Source organism: Coregonus lavaretus (assembly GCF_964263955.1).
Source record: "Coregonus lavaretus genome assembly, chromosome: 30".
Taxonomy (NCBI): domain Eukaryota; kingdom Metazoa; phylum Chordata; class Actinopteri; order Salmoniformes; family Salmonidae; genus Coregonus; species Coregonus lavaretus.
The window spans coordinates 21,456,693-21,476,825 of record NC_140017.1 but is presented as its reverse complement, the minus strand read 5'-3'; the positions used below and the strand labels follow the sequence as shown (position 1 = coordinate 21,476,825).

The window sequence follows — 20,133 nt, the reverse complement described above, 5'->3', positions numbered from 1 at the left end:
CCCTACCGGCTATGATGATATTCCACCAGGCTTCACAGACCTCTCCCAGAGCAGCAGCTTTTAAAAAGGAGACACTTTGTACTATACACTGCCAGGGCACTGTAAAAGCTTCTCATCTCTTTCTCTCGCTCTGTCCTTTCTTTTTTTCTCCTCTTGCTCCTTGTAAAGCAGCACATGCTGTTGAGTGTGTCAGGGAGGAGGGGGTTGGTGTGGGTCACAACCCTGGGTGGAAACATCCCAGCGTGGGGTAGCTGGTTCTTACACAGCACTGTTGATGTGACCTGACCCGGGTCTTGCCCTGGTGCTGGAGCAGGGTGGTGGAGAGTGGACCCAGCAGGGGGTTAGACCCACCACTACTGCTGTTTCCTCGGTCTCTCTCTCTCTCTCTCTCTCTCTCTCTCTCTCTCTCTCTCTCTCTCTCTCTCTCTCTCTCTCTCTCTCTCTCTCTCTCTCTCTCTCTCTCTCTCTCAGCTGGAGCAGAATATACCCTCTTCTAGCCTATAGCGTCTATCTCCTGACACTCTCAGTCATGTGGAGGGAGTTCCAGCCCCTACAGTCAGTAATTCCAGCCAGACACCCAGTCATTATTTTAATAAAATGCAATTGCTACAATTACTGGGACAATTGGGTTTTGTTACTGCCCTTTTCTGTACCTCTGCCCTCTCCACCCCCCTCATCCAGCCCCTACAGTAGACAAATACGCCGACCGTCCCCACCGCAGTACTTAATGTCAGGGAGGCAGGTCAAGCCGTGGGCTGGGGGCCATGGGGCTGTAGGGAGGTCAGAGGGAAAAACGCACACTGTATTGTGTTGCTGTGTAATTCAACGTAATCTTAAGTGCTCCATGGGAGGGGGGTCCAGTGGTCTGGGGGCCCCCCTCCCTTCTCCCCCCTATGTGGAATTTCATTAAAGTGTTAAAAGAGAGCCTTCCATTTATCGTGGATGTCAGAGCCCAGTGTAAAGTGTGTTTTTAAAATGTGTCTCAGTGTGGTTAGGAGAGGAGGGCCCATTCTCCTTCCGTGTGGTTGTAGGTCCTGAGGGGGGCCACTGTTGTGGGACAGCGTCAGACAGGGGGTGGGGGGTGAGAGGCAAGCTTTTGTGCTAAGTGATAAAAAGACGACCCAGCCGAACTGGGCAGCCTTTGTTCCTGTGCGCCGCTGCAAAATATGATTTGAGATTAGGACCCCGGGGCATGCATCCTTTTCAATGGCCCATTTTTGTCTTTTTCTGCCAGCTATTCTAATCAGCAGGCCAGGCCTGGGGGATGACTGGGGAGAGAGACAAGCAGGATAAAGACGTAGTGTTCAGGAGGAGAATGGTCGCAAGGAAGGAATTCTGGGATCTGTCATCTGCCAGAAATTAACCCCCTCATCTTTCCTCCTCCCCCCCACTCTCTTTCACCCCTCCTCTCATCATTCCTCATTCCACCCCTCCTCTCATCTTTCCTCCACCCGTCCCCTCATCTTTCCTCCAGCCATCCTTCCATCCCCAGATTCCTTCCTGTGGTTTGGGTGACCTATCCAGCTTCAGCCACAGCCTCAGCCCCAGACACACACTATAATAACATGGAGGATCTTTCCAGACGCCCAGCTAGAGTACAGAGTGTTTGTGTCTGGCCATGAGAATGGCCTCAGGTAGACAGGAAAGGCCTGTATGGTATGGGGGTAGTATAGTATGGTAAAGAGGGAAGGGGTTGAAATGTATGGGAGGATATACAAACGAGACAATGCAAACATACATGACAAAATCACTGCTCTGTGTGTGGATTGTTACTTAACATGAAATGTGTGTTGTGTGAGGGGGAAGACATGGGGGGTTCCTGATGATGAGTTCACAACGATTCCATGTTAGCTGCTGTTGTGTGTCGTGGCAAGGAAAGATTGAGAGGCTTTGTCTCTTCTGGACTGAGATACGGATTTGGAACAGCACCTTCTCTCCTTTCTCTCTCTCGTTTTGTCCCGCTCTCCATTCTCTCTCTCTGTCCTTCTCTCTCTCTACGAGGTGCTGGCAACCCTGGGGATATACCAGGCTTTCAATTCACAGTGGAAGGGCCTCTGGTACATCTACAAAGATGGGTGGGAGGGAAAAAGGGTATCACGCCGGCAGAAAATGGGCAACCTTACTCTGCTAGGGAGAGCAGCCTGAGGCATCCTGCCTGTCCCCGGGCACTCCTCTGCTCTACAGCAGCTTTTAGACACACTCTTTTCGCTCTCCCTCTCTCTGATTCTCTCTCTTTTCCTTTCTCTCTCTCTCTCCCTTTCTCTCCCCTCTCCCTCTGTCACAGTGTCTCTGACTGCTTTTAATGATTGCTGCTGTAAAGTGCAGAGCGGAGCAAATGTGTGTCAGGAAACTAAAAGGCATTCACAGGCTGAATCACCAGTGATAGGTTAAGAGGCTTTAGTCAACCTTTGTTGTTGTTTTTTGCTGTTTTTTAAATCTGGTTTAGGAATAATTTGTATCTGTTTTTTTATCTGGTTTAGGCTAGATGGAAGATCTCTCTTGGAAAGTACAGTGTGCGGTTGAAGTGAGGGATTTGTTCAAATTAAGCTCTTAAAGATCATGTAACATAAGTGGAAACAAATGTGAATGCCTTGCCATGTTCCTTCATGGGAAGCTACACAGCCCCATTCCTATTCCCAGTCCCATCCCCAGCTCTTAGTCCAGCACCAGCACTTACTCCAGTCCCAGACTTAGCCTCTACTCTATCCTTAGACCAAAATCATTGTCCCAGATCTAATATGGGACAGCGTGAGAGAGGTCCTGGGCGTTGGGTGTCCTAGCCCCCTGTCCCTGGCTCTGGCTCTGAGCGGTGTGTAGGAGGCCCAGCTATGCCGGTGCTCTGCGTCTATTCAGACCAGTCTGGTGTTTTACAGGCAATGAATGATGGTCAAAGAAACCATCTCCTGTGTCACACCCGACAAACATGCCATTCTCACGGGCTCGGCCAGGCCAGGAGAAGTGCCCCTTTGTCGCGGCAGACGCACGTGCTATCAGCTTCCCCGCATCTCCATAAAATATGCCCATGCCCCATTGTCCAAGAGGCCAACTCTGTGTAGTCCAATCCAGCAGCATTCCTGAAGTACACCCCCCCCCCCCTCCCCTCCCTCTCTTCTCCTCCCTGCCTTCAACCATTCTTAGGACACTCCTTCAATCCTTCCCTCTCTTCCATCAGTAGTATTAGTGGAATGCTTTCTCAGAGGAAATGGGGGAATAAAGGAGAAGGGAAAAGTCAGCCTAGCCTGTCTGTCATTTCTGTCCCTCACTGCTACCCGTAGGGGGCAGTATTCCTGTTGTTCACCGCGTGTCTCGTCACCACATAGTCCCGTAAATAAAAGAGTGAATCCCCCAGTGCCTGGTGAGCCGCTGCATTAGTGAGTGATGGGGAGCAGCTTGCCCACTGTACCCAGGGCACTGCCACCTGCTTCTGGGGATAGTGGGAGGTGTTTGTTGTGTTTATCTCCTTGGCATGCATCTCTCCACACACACACACACACACACACACACACTCAGTTAAACAGAACATGGCTCCATCTGAAACAGAACACACTCCCTCGAGGAGAGGTGGACGTTTTGTTCTGGGGTGAAAATGGTGCTTTAAAAGAAAGTCTATTTTAAAAACATAGTGCTCTTTTCACGGTGTTGCTGGTGTTGGAATGTTTTTCATCAAGGAGCTATTTACTTGAGTTCGGCTTGTTCTGTGTGTGTGTGTGTGAGAAGCGTGGCCTTCTCGCAGCTCTGCTGGCAGAGAAAAGCATTTATTTATAGGTATGTGAAAGCTGTGGGCCTCTACACACTTCTGGGATGGATTATGACATGCCTTTGGAAATATAGAAACCCACCGACCGACCAGACACAGCTATTTTGACCACTTAGGTTAGCTCCCAATTGTAAACCATAAAAGCAGACTTTTTCCCTCTCTTTTCCTAGCGTGTCCTTGTTACTCCCAGTGCTGGGTTTAAGTGTGTTTGAAACTAAAATGCAAGGCAGGTGTCTGGAGAAAGTGTATCCCCCATGCAGGCCCTGTTGTACATGCGTTGTACAAGGCCACTATCAGACCAGAACTGTGATGCTAGGAATCCATCCATACTATTGTCTACAGTGCTATCCTGGGCCTCCATCCATCCTCCTCTAACTGGCACAGGGTCTGCATACACACCACCACCTCTTCAGCCTAACACTAACCCCTCTGATGATGATGTCAGCACCATGAACCTACCTTAGCCCCAGCTCAAGCCTTAGCCCCAGCTCAAGCCTTAGCCCCAGCTCAAGCCCTAGTCCCAGCTCAAGCCCTAGTCCCAGCTCAAGCCATAGTCCCAGCTCAAGCCATAGTCCCAGCTCAAGCCATAGTCCCAGCTCAAGCCATAGTCCCAGCTCAAGCCATAGTCCCAGCTCAAGCCATAGCCCCAGTTTAAGATATAGTCCCAGCCCTAGCCTCAGCTTCAGCCCTTAGCACACAAACACACTTTCACACTCTTATAATATAATAATAATATGCCATTTAGCAGACGCTTTTATCCAAAGCGACTTAGTCATGCGTGCATACATTTTTTGTGTATGGGTGGTCCCGGGGATCGAACCCACTACCTTGGCGTTACAAGCTCCATGCTCTACCAGCTGAGCTACAGAGGACCACATACACTGCTGCTCTGTTTAATATCTCTCCTGTTTGCCTAGTTACTTTTACCCCTACCCACATGTACATATTACCTCAATTACCTCAACTCGTTATTTTATTGTGTTACTATTTCCTTTTTTTATTTAGCAAATTTGTCTTACTTTTTAACTGCGCTGTTGGGGAAAGGGCTCGTAAGAAAGCATTTCACGGTAAAGTCTACACCTGTTGTATTCGGCGCATGTGACAAATAAAATGTGGTTGATTTTTTTATGAACCCCTGCCCCATCCCTAGCTCTATCCCCAACACCACCCTTAGCCCCTCTCACCTGATCAGTATCAGTTAGGCTGAGCCCAACACTAACCCCTCTGATGATGATGTCAGCACCATGACCACTACAGTCCTAATGGAGTCTTCCTTGTATTTGTCCTTAACCATCTAACCATCTATTCCCATCAATTATTCAGCAGGGGAAAGGAAAGCATTTGAGTGTGTAACACTGATCCACTGCTACTGAACAATCTATTCTGCGCTGCGGTGTAAGTCATGAAATGCTGCCTACTCAGGCAGACCACTCTGTAAATGAGCAGTATACTAAGGAGACGGTTGTTTTAAAGATGTTGAGGATGTAGCTAGTATGTGGAAGAGGATGTCGTACGTGTAAGAGGATGTAGCTCGTATGTGGAAGAGGATGTAGCTAGTATGTGTAAGAGGATGTAGCTAGTATGTGGAAGAGGATGTAGCTAGTATGCAGTGCCTTCGGAAAGTATTCAGACCCCTTGACTTTTTCCACATTTTGTTACGTTACAGCCTTATTCTAAAATTGATTAAATATTATATTTTTTCTCAGCAATCTACACGCAATACCCCATAATGACAAAGCAAAAACAGGTTTTTAGAAATGTTTGCAATGTATTAAAAACAAAAAACAGATACCTTATTTACATAAGTATTCAGACCCTTTGCTATGAGACTCGAACTTGAGCTCAGGTGCATCCTGTTTCCATTGATAATCCTTGATGTTTCTACAACTTGGAGTCCACCTGTGGTAAATTCAATTGATTGGACATGATTTGGAAAGGCACACACCTGTCTATATAAGGTCCCACAGTTGACAGTGCATTTCAGAGCAAAAACCCAGCCATTAGGTCAAAGGAATTTTCAGTAGAGCTTCGAGACAGGATTGTGTCGAGGCACAGATCTGGGGAAGTGTACATTTTAAATTTTTTTTACATTTTAGTCATTTAGCAGACGCTCTTATCCAGAGCGACTTACTGAGCTACATCCCTGCCGGCCATTCCCTCCCCTACCCTGGACGACGCTGGGCCAATTGTCCGCCGCCTCATTGGTCTCCCGGTCGCTGCCGGCTACGACAGAGCCTGGATTCGAACCAGGATCTCTAGTGGCACAGGTAGCCTTAGACCACTGCACCACTCAGGAGGTACCAACAAATGTCTGCAGCATTGACGGTCCCCAAGAATAAAGTGGTCTCCATCATTCTTAAATGGAAGAAGTTTGGAACCACCAAGACTCCTCCTAAAGATGGCCGCCCGGCCATACTGAGCAAGCAGGGGAGAAGGGCCTTGGTCAGGGAGGTGAACAAGAACCCGATGGTCACTCTGACAGAGCTCCACAGTTCCTCTGTGGAGATGGGAGAACCTTCCAGAAGGACAACCATCTCTACAGCACTCCACCAATCAGGCCTTTAGGGTAGAGTGGCCAGACGGAAGCCACTCCTCAGTAAAAGGCACATGACAGCCCGCTTGGAGTTTGCCAAAAGGCACCTAAAGGACTCTCAGACCATGAGAAACAAGTTTCTCTGGTCTGATAAAACCGAGATTGATCTCTTTGGCCTGAATGCCAAGTGTCTGGAGGAAACCTGGCACCATCCCTACAGTGAAGCATGATGGTGGCAGCATCATGCTGTGGGGATGTTTTTCAGCGGCAGGGACTGGGAGACTAGTCAGGATCGCGGGAAAGATGAACGGAGCAAAGTACAGGGAGATCCTTGATAAAAACCTGCTACAGAGCGCTCAGGACCTCAGACTGGGACAAATGTTTACCTTCCAACAGGACAACGACCCTAAGCACACAGCCAAGACAATGCAGGAGTGGCTTCGGGACAAGTCTCTGAATGTCCTTGAGTGGCCCAGCCAGAGCCCAGTTTAACATCTCTGTAGAGACCTGAAAATTAATGTGCAGCAACGCTCCACATCCAACCTGACAGATCTTGAGAGGATCTGCGGAGAGGAATGAGAGAAACTCCCCAACTACAGATGTGCCAAGCTTGTAGCGTCATACCCAAGAAGAATCGAGGCTGTAATTGCTGCCAAAGGTGCTTCAACAAAGTACTGAGTAAAGGGTCTGAATACTTATGTAAATGTAATATTTCTGTTTATTTATTTTTTATAGATTTGCAAAAATTTCATGATGGGGTATTGTGTGTAGATTGATGAGAGGAAAAAACAATTTAATCAATTTTAGAATAACGTTGTAACGTAACAAAATGTGGAAAAAGTCAATGCGCTGTATGTGTAAGAGGATGTAGCTAGTATGTGTAAGAGGATGTCGTATATATAAGGAGGTACGAGGGTAGGGGGAAAAGGAAGCGAAGGCGTGGTGAAAGGAAAATAGAGAAACAAACATATCTTAGTGTGAGAGTTGATCAGTGAAACAGGCCGATAGCAGCTGGTGTTAGGGGCTATGAGTCCATAGAGGACCACAGAGTGTGTGTGTGGGTCTGTCTCGGTCTGGGAGAAGGTTGAGTGGATGTGAGAGGAGACAGGGGACAGAGGGCAGGGTGAGTGATGCTAATTGAGATTAGCGCCTGGTGCCTAAATTGACAGACTTCATGGGTAGCCCAACACAAACGCACACACACACAAACACACACACACTCCCAGAGACTCCCAGGCTGTCAGACCTAGGCAGCTTTATGTTTTCTTCCTGCCTGGGGGGAAGCAGGAAGGATACTGAATGGAGGAAAGAATGAAATAATTAAAAAACAAGACAGAAAAGAAATTGCCAGATGAAAAGTGGCAAAAAATAGCAATGAACGTGAAATGGAGAAAGAGAAGAAGAAAATATTATTCTTCTCTCCCCCCCACTCCCTCCCCCATTATGTGATTGTGTGTTAGTACCAGGAGCAGAGCCTGTGTAAAAGGTCACGGTGCACTTTTGAACTTTCACTCGACTGACCGAACTAGCCTTCCCATTAGTTCAGAATCAAATCCATAGGGTTTCCCGTGAAGAAGGGCCCAGCTTGGGCTGCCTGTGAAAGTCCATTAGATCCACACTGACAGAGGCTACGTCCCAAATGGAACCATATTCCCTATATAGTGCACTGCTATATAAGGAAGATGGTTCCATTTGGGACGTAGCCTCCGTCAGGTAGTGCACTATATAGAGAATAGGATGCCGTTTGGGACGCAGACAGAGGCTTTTGCACCCTGTACCCTGACAGACAGACCAACCGACAGACCCTGGACTAACTGTGTGAAGAGGGTGGGGGGGGTTGGGTTTAGGATGGGAGAAGGGGGGTCTTTTTGGAGGTATTAGATCCATGATTTGAGAGTGCTGTATTGAATATTTTATCGACTGTCTGCTTGCCCTGTGCTGACCTGCCTGACATGCTAACTCCTGGGCCCGCTGGAGACGCCACGTCAGTTCACATCAGAGCAGCCGGCCGTGAGGCTCCCAAAGCATTTCCTGTGAATAAACTCTGACACAGCGGGGGAGGGGGGACCAGAGCTAGGCCACGGCAGCGAGGGAACACTGGTGCACTACACACCGAGACAGACACGCTCGTTCACACACACACGTCCGCTCAAGCACATGCACGTACATGCACATATAACATACACACACTCACATGCACGGACACATGCACATAAACACACGCGTGTACGTATTTACACACACACACTCCTTCTCTCATCTACACATTCTTTCCAGTACAAACACACATACTCTCCCTCCCCAGGACTGGTGAAAGTGTCGGTCTTAAACCCTCTGTAATTGCATCAACTCTGGCCACATGTACGCTTCATGTACATGAAATAGTGGGACTCACTGACAATGTTGCTGTTGGTCACTGTTTCATTGGCCATTTGTGACATTCCAATTGTCACTTATCTTTTTTCCTTTACATTTCAAGATCATTTTGAACAAGAATTTGATCTCTCTCTCTTTCCATCTCACTCTCTCCCACTCTCCCCTCTCTCTCTGCCCCCTGCCTTTGCCCCCCCCCACCTTCTCTCTCTCTCCCCCCTCATTACTGGCGACATGGTCTTTCTAATGTGTTAAAAGTCAGGCAGAAACGTCAGCAACGGTCTTGCTGCTCTCCAGAGCTCTTTACTTATTCATGATGATGAGACTTGCTCCCATCTCACGGGGCAGGGCTGCTGACCAGAGACTAACTACACTGATCCTAAATCAGAGAAGACAAAGAAATACTATATACTGAGCATACAGAGATAATATATCTGATATAGATATGGGTATGGGTAGGTGTGACCAGAGAGGATATAGTGATTATTTTACTGATCCTAAGTCAGAGCCTCTTCATCTCATTCTCCTAGGTCGTCAACATAGTCATTAGAGCCTTCCCACTTACCGCCCACATTCACAACAACATCCCTTCGCTGATTCTCTCTGTTGTTGTTCTGTCTTTGTTCTCTCTCTGAATGACATGAAAGTGCTGTGACCATGAAGATCCACCGGCTGCCTGTCACAAAGAGGAGAGGAGAGGTCGGGGCTCTGGCCTTGTTTGTTTGCCTTACACTGTCATCCACTGCCAAAACTCCAACCGCCAATCGGTCCATAGAAATGCTTTCAAAGAAACATTCTTTTTGGAGGGGTTATAGTTTAAGTTTCACGCCAGAGCACGCTGCCAGACCCCATGCTGTGTGTGAAGCTGTGACACACGGCAGTCCTATATATACACACACACACACACACACACCCCCTCAGGCTCTCCTCCACACCACACTTCCTGTCCCCATCAGTCACTCTCTGGCGTTGCCGCCACACAATGTCTCCATCTTTCTTCCTTCCTCCCTCCAAAGCCTGTGTTTGACAGAGCTGTGGTCAGAATGTGTCTGTGTGTCTGGGGAGGATAAGGAGGGGGGTGGAGGGGGCTCTTGATAGAGTGAAGAGGACCCCCAGTGTTGCAACTCAACTTCTAGCCCAAACAAAAAACGGAATTGGACCGGGTGTCATCACAGCAGCCTGTGTGTGTAATATAGAATTTTGTCTAATATGGTTGAGTTAGGCCACCGGTAATCAAACTACAGTTTCTATACGCTGAGAGACAGCATCTGTTGAATGAGAGTGGAGTAGTTTGAAAGGAGCTTCTTTTGTGACAGGAGCTGATGGGGATACTGTAGCAGTGAATTACACACACACACACACACACACACACACACACACACACACACACACACTGACCTGGGCTGGAGAGGTTTTTCCCCTCCCAAGACAACAGCATTCATCACTCCTTAGGTGTTTTATCCCACACCACCAAACTCGTTAAAAGCCATTAAAACGGGCTTCCTTAAAACGATTCCTGAAGTTGGCCGTGTACTTCTCCTCACGGCTATATTAAATAAATAATCCTCTGAGGCAGAAAGCTTTCTATGGGGGCCAGAGAGGACAGGAGAGGAGAGCGCGTGCTGAAAGGGTCACTATAATACCACCTTAAAAACATTGCAAATGTAATTCAGCCCAGAGGTTGGAACTTTAAAAATTTAAAAGGTTCGGGGAGTGAAGGTCATAGGAAGGCTAATGGCGAGCTACTCTCTCTCTCACTATCTCTCTCTCTCTTTCACTCTCTCTCCCTCCATCCCCTCCTCCCTTCTTCCCACATCCCCTCTTTGCTCTAGGAGCCGCCATAAAAGTTTGATGTGGATATTAGGTTGTTGCTCATCTTGCACCTTGCTGCTCATAGTATTGACAGCAGCAGTGAACTGGCTGTGAGGCAGATAGCATCGCCCGGCCACTCCAGCCCTCCCTCCCTCCTCTCCTCCACCTTTCCTCCCTGCGTCTCTCGGTCTGTCCGCTGACAACATCAGAAGTGTTTTAACAGGGTTTTAATGGCCGGGCCATCCTCAGCACTACAGCCCTCTCCCTCCACCTCCCTGACGTAGAAAATAGCTGCTGTGAAAAACTCTCTCTGCCTGCTGGGAGATGACATGTCCTCCTTTTCTTTCTTTACCTCCCTTCCCTCTCTTCTTCCTCGCTGGCACTGCCACGGCTCATGTGACTGACTGAGAGGAACTAAGGGCTGCCCTCTGTCAAGACCATGCCCCAGTTCGCTCTCTCTCTGTCATTGTGAATGGGGTCCTGTGAAGCAGTGTGTGTGTGGTGCTAGAAGTGGGTAACGCTCATTAGTAGAGTTTAGCGACACACAGTGCAGACTGAATGGGGGAGCTTGTTGCCACACAATGGCTCTGTCCCCCCTGAGGTACTGTAGGCCCTGGCTCCAGGCTGATGCCAAACCTCCCCCTTTCCTCCCACTTCTCCCTCCCCTCCTCATCCCCCAAAACCAACTGCCCTTTCTCTCTCCTTCTCTCTCTATCGCTCTCTTTCTCTCCCTCTCTCTGTCTCTATCTCTCCCTCGCTCCATCTTTCTCTCTCCGTGTGGGGGTTAAGGGGATAGACAGACTGTCCTGTACCAGCTTTTGTGTGTGTTTGTGTGTCGGAGATCAGACCAAGCTGTCCAAACTGCTTCATCAGATGAGGTCATGTGGCATCCCTGCCCCCCACTTACACAGTCACACGTCCCACACACACACCCGCAGTGACCCAGTGTCATACACATCCACACACACACTATGACTCATATGCATGCATAGATTTACACACACACTCTCAAATGCGCGCACACACACACACACACAGACACACCGTGGTGACACCGCTCCAGTCCCACGCCACACCCACCTCAACAGCAAGGCCCAAGTCAAACCCCAGTAATGAAATTTAAGTCCTTATTGCTCTTTTAACTACTGAGTTACCACTAATACAGCTAAGTGGCTCTCCCTTTCACTACTGTTTATTACTGTCACATGCAGAGCATCCCCAACCAGCAGACTCTTATCCAATAAGCAGCCACCGGATAGAACATATCAGATCCAATTGACTCTCCTGCCAGCTTTAAGACAGTTCATCAGCCACTGATTAGGAATGAAAGCAATTAGTGTGTTAGGCAGGGGGAAGAGGTAGAGAGAGCTGTAGAGCGAGAGAGCTGTGGAGAGAGCGAGAGAGCTGTGGAGAGAGCGAGAGAGCTGTGGAGAGAGAGAGAGCGCTGTAGAGAGTGAGAGAGAGAGCTGTAGAGAGTGAGAGAGAGAGCTGTAAAGAGAGACAGCTGTAGAGAGAAAGAGTGAGAGAGCTGTAGAGATAGTGGGAGAGCTGTAGAGAGAGTGGGAGAGCTGTAGAGAGAGTGAGAGAGCTGTAGAGAGAGACGTTGACCCCAATAACTACCGTGGGTTATGCGTCAACAGCAACCTTGGGAAAATCCTCTGCAATATCATTAACAGCACACTCATACATTTCCTCAGCGAAAACAATGTACTGAGCAAATGTCAAATTGTCTTTTTACCAAATTACAGTACAACAGACCATGTATTCACCCTGCACACCCTAATTGACAAACAAACAAAACAAAACAAAGCAAAGTCTTCTCATGCTTTGTTGATTTCAAAAAAGCTTTCGACTCAATTTGGCATGAGGGTCTGCTATACAAATTGATGGAAAGTGGTGTTGGGGGAAAAACATACAACATTATGAAATCCATGTACACAAACAACAAGTGTGCGGTTAAAATTGGCAAAAATATTTCCACAGGGCCGGGGGTTGAGACAGGGATGCAGCTTAAGCCCCACCCTCTTCAACATATATATCAACGAATTGGCGAGGGCACTAGAACAATCTGCAGCACCCGGGCCTCACCCTACTAGAATCTGAAGTCAAATGTCTACTGTTTGCTGATGATCTGGTGCTTCTGTCCCAAAGCAAGGAGGGCCTACAGTAGCACCTAGATCTTCTGCACAGATTCTGTCAGACCTGGGCCCTGACAGTAAATCTCAGTAAGACAAAAATAATGGTGTTCCAAAAAAGGTCCAGTTGCCAGGACCACGAATACAAATTCCATCTAGACACCGTTGCCCTAGAGCACAAAAACTATACATACCTCGGCCTAAACATCAGCGCCACAGGTAACTTCCACAAAGCTGTGAACGATCTGAGAGACAAGGCAAGAAGGGCCTTCTATGCCATCAAAGGGAACATTCAATTCGACATACCAATTAGGATCTGGCTAAAAATACTTGAATCAGTTATATAACCCATTGCCCCTTATGGTTGTGAGGTCAGGGGTCCGCTCACCAACCAATAATTCACAAAATGGGACAAACACCAAATTGAGACTCTGCATGCAGAATTCTGCACAAATATCCTCAGTGTACAACGTAAAACACCAAATAATGCATGCAGAGCAGAATTAGGCCGATACCCGCTAATTATCATAATCCAGAAAAGAGCTCTTAAATTCTACAACCACCTAAAACGAAGCGATTCGCAAACCTTCCATAACAAAGCCGTCACCTACAGAGAAATGAACCTGGAGAAGAGCCCCCTAAGCAAGCTCTATTCACAAACACAAACAGACCCCACAGAGCCCCAGCACAGCAACACAATTAGACCCAACCAAATCATGAGAAAACAAAAAGATAATTACTTGACACATTGGAAAGAATTTACAAAAAAACAGAGCAAACTAGAATGCAGAGAGTATACAGTGGCAGAATACCTGACCACTGTACTGTGACTGACCCAAAATTAAGGACATCTTTGACTATGTACAGACTCAGTGAGCATAGCCTTGCTATTGAGAAAGGCTGCCGAAGGCAGACCTGGCTCTCAAGAGAAGACAGGCGATGTGCACACTGCCCACAAAATGAGGTGGAAACTGAGCTGCACTTCCTAACCTCCTGCCAAATGTATGACCATATTAGAGACACATATTTCCCTCAGATTACACAGACCCACAAAGAATTCTAAAACAAATCCAATTTTGATAAACTCCCATATCTACTGGGTGAAATACCAGTGAGCCATCACAGCAGCAAGATTTTTGACCTGTTGCCACAAGAAAAGGACAACCAGTGAAGAACAAACACCATTGTAAATTCAACCTATATTTGTTTATTTATTTTCCCTTTTGTACTTTAACTATTTGCACATCTTTACAACATTGTATATAGACATAATAAGACATTTGAAATGTCATTATTCTTTTGGAACTTTTGTGAGTGTAATGTTTACTGTTAATTATGTATTGTTTATTTCACTTTTGTTTATTATCTATTTCGCTTGCTTTGGCTTTGTTTCCCATGCCAATAAAGCCCCTTAAATTGAATTGAAATTTAATTGAGAGACAGCTAAATGACCCCCTCTCCTCCTCCTCTCCTTTGCAAAAGCAAAGGATTCACCCTGCTATATCTGGGAGTGTTCTCATATTTATTTATTTGATTTATTTCACCTTATTTAACCAGGTAAGCCAGTTGAGAACAAGTTCTCATTTACAACTGCGACCTGGCCAAGATAAAGCAAAGCAGTGCGATAAAAACAACAATACAGTTACATATGGGGTAAACAAAACATTAAGTCAAAAATCCAACAGAAAATATATATACAGTGTGTGCGAATGTAGTAAATTATGGAGGTATGGCAATAAATAGGCCATAGTGCAAAATAGTTACAATTTCGTTTTAACACTGGAATGATAGATGTGCAAAATATGATGTGCAAATAGAGATACTGGGGTGCAAATTAGCAAAATAAATAACAATATGGGGATGAGGTAGTTGGATGGGCTAATTACAGATGGGCTGTGTACAGGTGCAGTGATCGGTAAGCTGCTCTGACAACTGACACCTAAAGTTAGTGAGGGAGATAAGAGTCTCCAGCTTCAGAGATTTTTGCAGTTCGTTCCAGTCATTGGCAGCAGAGAACTGGAAGGAATGGCGGCCAAAGGAGGTGTTGGCTTTGGGGATGACCAGTGAGATATACCTGCTGGAGCGCAGACTACAGGTGGGTGTTGCTATGGTGACCAGTGAGCTAAGATAAGACGGGGATTTGCCTAGCAGTGATTTTTAGATGACCTGGACCCAGAGGGTTTGGCGACGAATAGTGAGGGCCAGCCAACAAGAGCGTACAGGTCACAATGGTGGGTAGTACAGTGGGGGAAAAAAAGTATTTAGTCAGCCACCAATTGTGCAAGTTCTCCCACTTAAAAAGATGAGAGAGGCCTGTAATTTTCATCATAGGTACACGTCAACTATGACAGACAAATTGAGGGAAAAAAACCCAGAAAATCACATTGTAGGATTTTTAATGAATTTATTTGCAAATTATGGTGGAAAATAAGTATTTGGTCACCTACAAACAAGCAAGATTTCTGGTTCTCACAGACCTGTAACAACTTCTTTAAGAGGCTCCTCTGTCCTCCACTCGTTACCTGTATTAATGGCACCTGTTTGAACTTGTTATCAGTATAAAATACACCTGTCCACAACCTCAAACAGTCACACTCCAAACTCCACTATGGCCAAGACCAAAGAGCTGTCAAAGGACACCAGAAACAAAATTGTAGACCTGCACCAGGCTGGGAAGACTGAATCTGCAATAGGTAAGCAGCTTGGTTTGAAGAAATCAACTGTGGGAGCAATTATTAGGGAATGGAAAACATACAAGACCACTGATAATCTCCCTCGATCTGGGGCTCCACGCAAGATCTCACCCCGTGGGGTCAAAATGATCACAAGAATGGTGAGCAAAAATCCCAGAACCACACGGGGGGACCTAGTGAATGACCTGCAGAGAGCTGGGACCAAAGTAACAAAGCCTATCATCAGTAACACACTACGCCGCCAGGGACTCAAATCCTGCAGTGCAAGACGTGTCCCCCGCTTAAGCCAGTACATGTCCAGGCCCGTCTGAAGTTTGCTAGAGTGCATTTGGATGATCCAGAAGAGGATTGGGAGAATGTCATATGGTCAGATGAAACCAAAATAGAACTTTTTGGTAAAAACTCAACTTGTCGTGTTTGGAGGACAAAGAATGCTGAGTTGCATCCAAAGAACACCATACCTACTGTGAAGCATGGGGGTGGAAACATCATGCTTTGGAGCTGTTTTTCTGCAAAGGGACCAGGATGACTGATCCGTGTAAAGGAAAGAATGAATGGGGCCATGTATCGTGAGATTTTGAGTGAAAACCTCCTTCCATCAGCAAGGGCATTGAAGATGAAACGTGGCTGGGTCTTTCAGCATGACAATGATCCCAAACACACCGCCCGGGCAACGAAGGAGTGGCTTCGTAAGAAGCATTTCAAGGTCCTGGAGTGGCCTAGCCAGTCTCCAGATTTCAACCCCATAGAACATCTTTTGGAGGGAGTTGAAAGTCCCAAAACATCACTGCAACCAGTACCAGTACATACCCCAACCAGAAGCCATGGATTACAGGAAACATCCGCACTGAGCTAAAGGGTAGAGCTGCCGCTTTCAAGGAACGGGACTCTAACCCGGACGCTTATAAGAAATCCCGCTATGACCTCCGACGAACCATCAAACAGGCAAAGAGTCAATACAGGTCTAAGATTGAATCATACTACACTGGCTCTGACGCTCGTCGGATGTGGCAGGGCTTGAAAACTATTACAGACTACAAAGGGAAGCACAGCCGCGAGCTGCCCAGTGACACAAGCCTACCAGACGAGCTAAACCACTTCTATGCTCGCTTCGAGGCAAGCAACACTGAAGCATGCATGAGAGCACCAGCTGTTCCGGACGACTATGTGATCACGCTCTCCGTAGCCGATGTGAGTAAGACTTTTAAGCAGGTCAACATTCACAAGGCCGCAGGGCCAGACGGATTACCAGGACGTGTACTCCGAGCATGTGCTGACCAACTGGCAAGTGTCTTCACTGACATTTTCAACATGTCCCTGACTGAGTCTGTAATACCAACATGTTTCAAGCAGACCACCATAGTCCCTGTGCCCAAGAACTCTAAGATAACCTGCCTAAATGACTACCGACCCGTAGCACTGACGTCTGTAGCCATGAAGTGCTTTGAAAGACTGGTCATGGCTCACATCAACAGCATAATCCCAGAAACCCTAGACCCACTCCAATTTGCATACCGCCCCAACAGATCCACAGATGATGCAATCTCTATCGCACTCCACACTGCCCTTTCCCACCTGGACAAGAGGAACACCTACGTGAGAATGCTATTCATTGACTACAGCTCAGCATTCAACACCATAGTGCCCTCTAAGCTCATCACTAAGCTAAGGATCCTGGGACTAAACACCTCCCTCTGCAACTGGATCCTGGACTTCCTGACGGGCCGCCCCCAGGTGGTAAGGGTAGGTAACAACACATCTGCCACACTGATCCTCAACACGGGGGCCCCTCAGGGGTGCGTGCTCAGTCCCCTCCTGTACTCTCTGTTCACCCATGACTGCATGGCCAGGCACGACTCCAACACCATCATTAAGTTTGCCGACGACACAACAGTGGTAGGCCTGATCACCGACAACGATGAGACAGCCTATAGGGAGGAGGTCAGAGATCTGGCCGTGTGGTGCCAGGACAACAACCTCTCCCTCAACGTGACCAAGACAAAGGAGATGATTGTGGACTACAGGAAAAAAAAGAGGACTGAGCACGCCCCCATTCTCATCGACGGGGCTGTAGTGGAACAGGTTGAGAGCTTCAAGTTCCTTGGTGTCCACATCACCAACGAACTATCATGGTCCAAACACACCAACACAGTCGTGAAGAGGGCACGACAAAGCCTATTCCCCCTCAGGAGACTAAAAAGATTTGGCATGGGTCCTCAGATCCTCAAAAAATTCTACAGCTGCACCATCGAGAGCATCCTGACTGGTTGCATCACCGCCTGGTATGGCAACTGCTTGGCCTCTGACCGCAAGGCACTACAGAGGGTAGTGCGTACGGCCCAGTACATCACTGGGGCAAAGCTCCCTGCCATCCAGGACCTCTATACCAGGCGGTGTCAGAGGAAGGCCCTCAAAATTGTCAAAGACTCCAGCCACCCTAGTCATAGACTGTTCTCTCTGCTACCGCACGGCAAGCGGTACCGGAGTGCCAAGTCTAGGTCCAAAAGACTTCTCAACAGCTTCTACCCCCAAGCCATAAGACTCCTGAACAGCTAATCATGGCTACCCGGACTATTTGCACTGCCCCCCCACCCCATCCTTTTTACGCTGCTGCTACTCTGTTAAGTAAGTATTTATGCATAGTCACTTTAACTCTACCCACATGTACATATTACCTCAACTACCTCAACTAGCCGGTGCCCCCGCACATTGACTCTGCAACGGTACCCCCCTGTATATATAGCCTCCCTACTGTCACTTTATTTTACTGTATATATAGCCTCCCTACTGTCACTTTATTTTACTTCTGCTCTTTTTTTCTCAACACTTTTTTTGTTGTTGTTTTATTCTTACTTTTTTGTTTAAAATAAATGCACTGTTGGTTAAGGGCTGTAAGTAAGCATTTCACTGTAATGTCTGCACCTGTTGTATTCGGCGCATGTGACCAATAAAATTTGATTTGATTTGATTTGATCTGCATGGAGGAATGGGCCAAAATACCAGCAACAGTGTGTGAAAACCTTGTGAAGACGTACAACAAAGGGTATATAACAAAGTATTGAGAAACTTTTGTTATTGACCAAATACTTATTTTCCACCATAATTTGCAAATAAATTCATTAAAAATCCTACAATGTGATTTTCAGGAAAAAAAAATCTAATTTTGTCTGTCATAGTTGACGTGTACCTATGATGAAAATTACAGGCCTCTCTCATCTTTTTAAGTGGGAGAACTTGCACAATTGGTGGCTGACTAAATACTTTTTTCCCCCACTGTATATGGGGCTTTGGTGACAAAACGGATGGCACTGTGATAGACTATATCCAATTTGCTGAGTAGAGTGTTGGAGGCTATTTTGTAAATGACCGCCAAAGTCAAGGATCGGTAGGATAGTCAGTTTTACGAGGGCATGAGTGAAGGAGGCTTTGTTGCGAAATAGGAAGCCGATTCTAGATTTAACATTGGATTTGAGATGCTTAATGTGAACACATGGCTGTTGATCACCCACTCAAACATGATTGCACTCAAACACACAAGTTAAACAATCATGGAAAGATACTAGATAAAGAGCATCTTGGAGGTGTGTGTTCAGGGAAATGTGAAAGTTTGCCTCGAAGGCTTTCATGTTTCATCCCCCACCCCCAGTCCTGTCCGGCATTGAACTGAAGCGCATTGTATCACGGCAGGTCAGCTTAAAAGCAGTGGGTCCCTTACACAGAGAGAGAGAGAGAGAGAGAGAGAGAGAGAGAGAGAGAGAGAGAGAGAGAGAGAGAGAGAGAGAGAGAGAGAGAGAGAGAGAGAGAGAGAGAGAGAGAGAGAGAGAGAAGAGAGAGAGAGAGAGAGAGAGAGAGAGAGAAGAGAGAGAGAGAGAGAGAGAGAGAGAGAGAGAGAGAGAGAGAGAGAGAGAGAGAGAGAGAGAGAGAGAGAGAGAGAGAGAGAGAGAGAGAGAGAGAGAGAGAGAGAGAGAGAGAAGAGAGAGAGAGAGAGAAGAGAGAGTGAGAGAGAGAGAGAGAGAGAGAGAGAGAGAGAGAGAGAGAGAGAGAGAGAGAGAGAGAGAGAGAGAGAGAGAGAGAGAGAGAGAGAGAGAGATCTGTTGTGGCCACAGTCCTTGAGTTGGGGCTCTTCCCTTCTTCCTGATGAGTTAATTACATATACTTCCCTCTGGCCTCTCGTTCCTCTCCTTGACGCACCTCACCCCATCCCTCCCTCCTTCATCCCCTCTCTCCCTCCCTGTGCGCCAGGTCTTCACCCCAACACACTCGCGCACTCACTCACACACACACACACACTGTGTGACCTCAAGTGAACCCGGGCCCTGCCCAATGGGTGGTTAATTTATATAACTCCCAGCATGCTTTGCTGTGTTAGTGACCAGTGAGCAGCGTGGGCGACTGTAGAAGGGACACAGTGTTCCTCATTTCTGTAAGGTCATGCACCAGTGATTCTTACCTGATACCACACACACACTGAAGTTGAGCAGTTTTAGGGAATGGTCACAACATTCTTCTCCTCCCCTTCTACCACCTCCTCCTCTTCTTCCTCATTCTCCCCCCCCCCCCCCCCCCCCCCCCCCCCCCTCTCTCTCTTCTCTCACTCACAGGATTTTCTTTTTAACATTACCAGCAGTAGCAGCAGCATCTGGCGTTAGGTTGAGTTGGTTATTAGCTCCATTGACCCTAGCGGCCATATTTATGGGATTTACATGACAACACAACATGTTGGAGCTAAATGAGCACATTTTATAAAAACATTGACTTGATTATGAAGAGAGAGAGACAAATAGGGAGAAGGTGGGAGAGACAGAGAGAGAGAGTGTGTGTGTGGGGGGG

The 20,133-nt window shown here is 47.2% G+C and overlaps 1 protein-coding gene across 1 annotated transcript in view; it reads left to right on the top strand.

Moving 5' to 3' along the window:
• Nucleotides 1-20,133, top strand: part of LOC311106157 (BCAS3 microtubule associated cell migration factor-like) — a 193,000-nt gene that overhangs the window by 109,344 nt on the left and 63,523 nt on the right. The gene's annotated exons all lie outside the window — the stretch shown is intronic.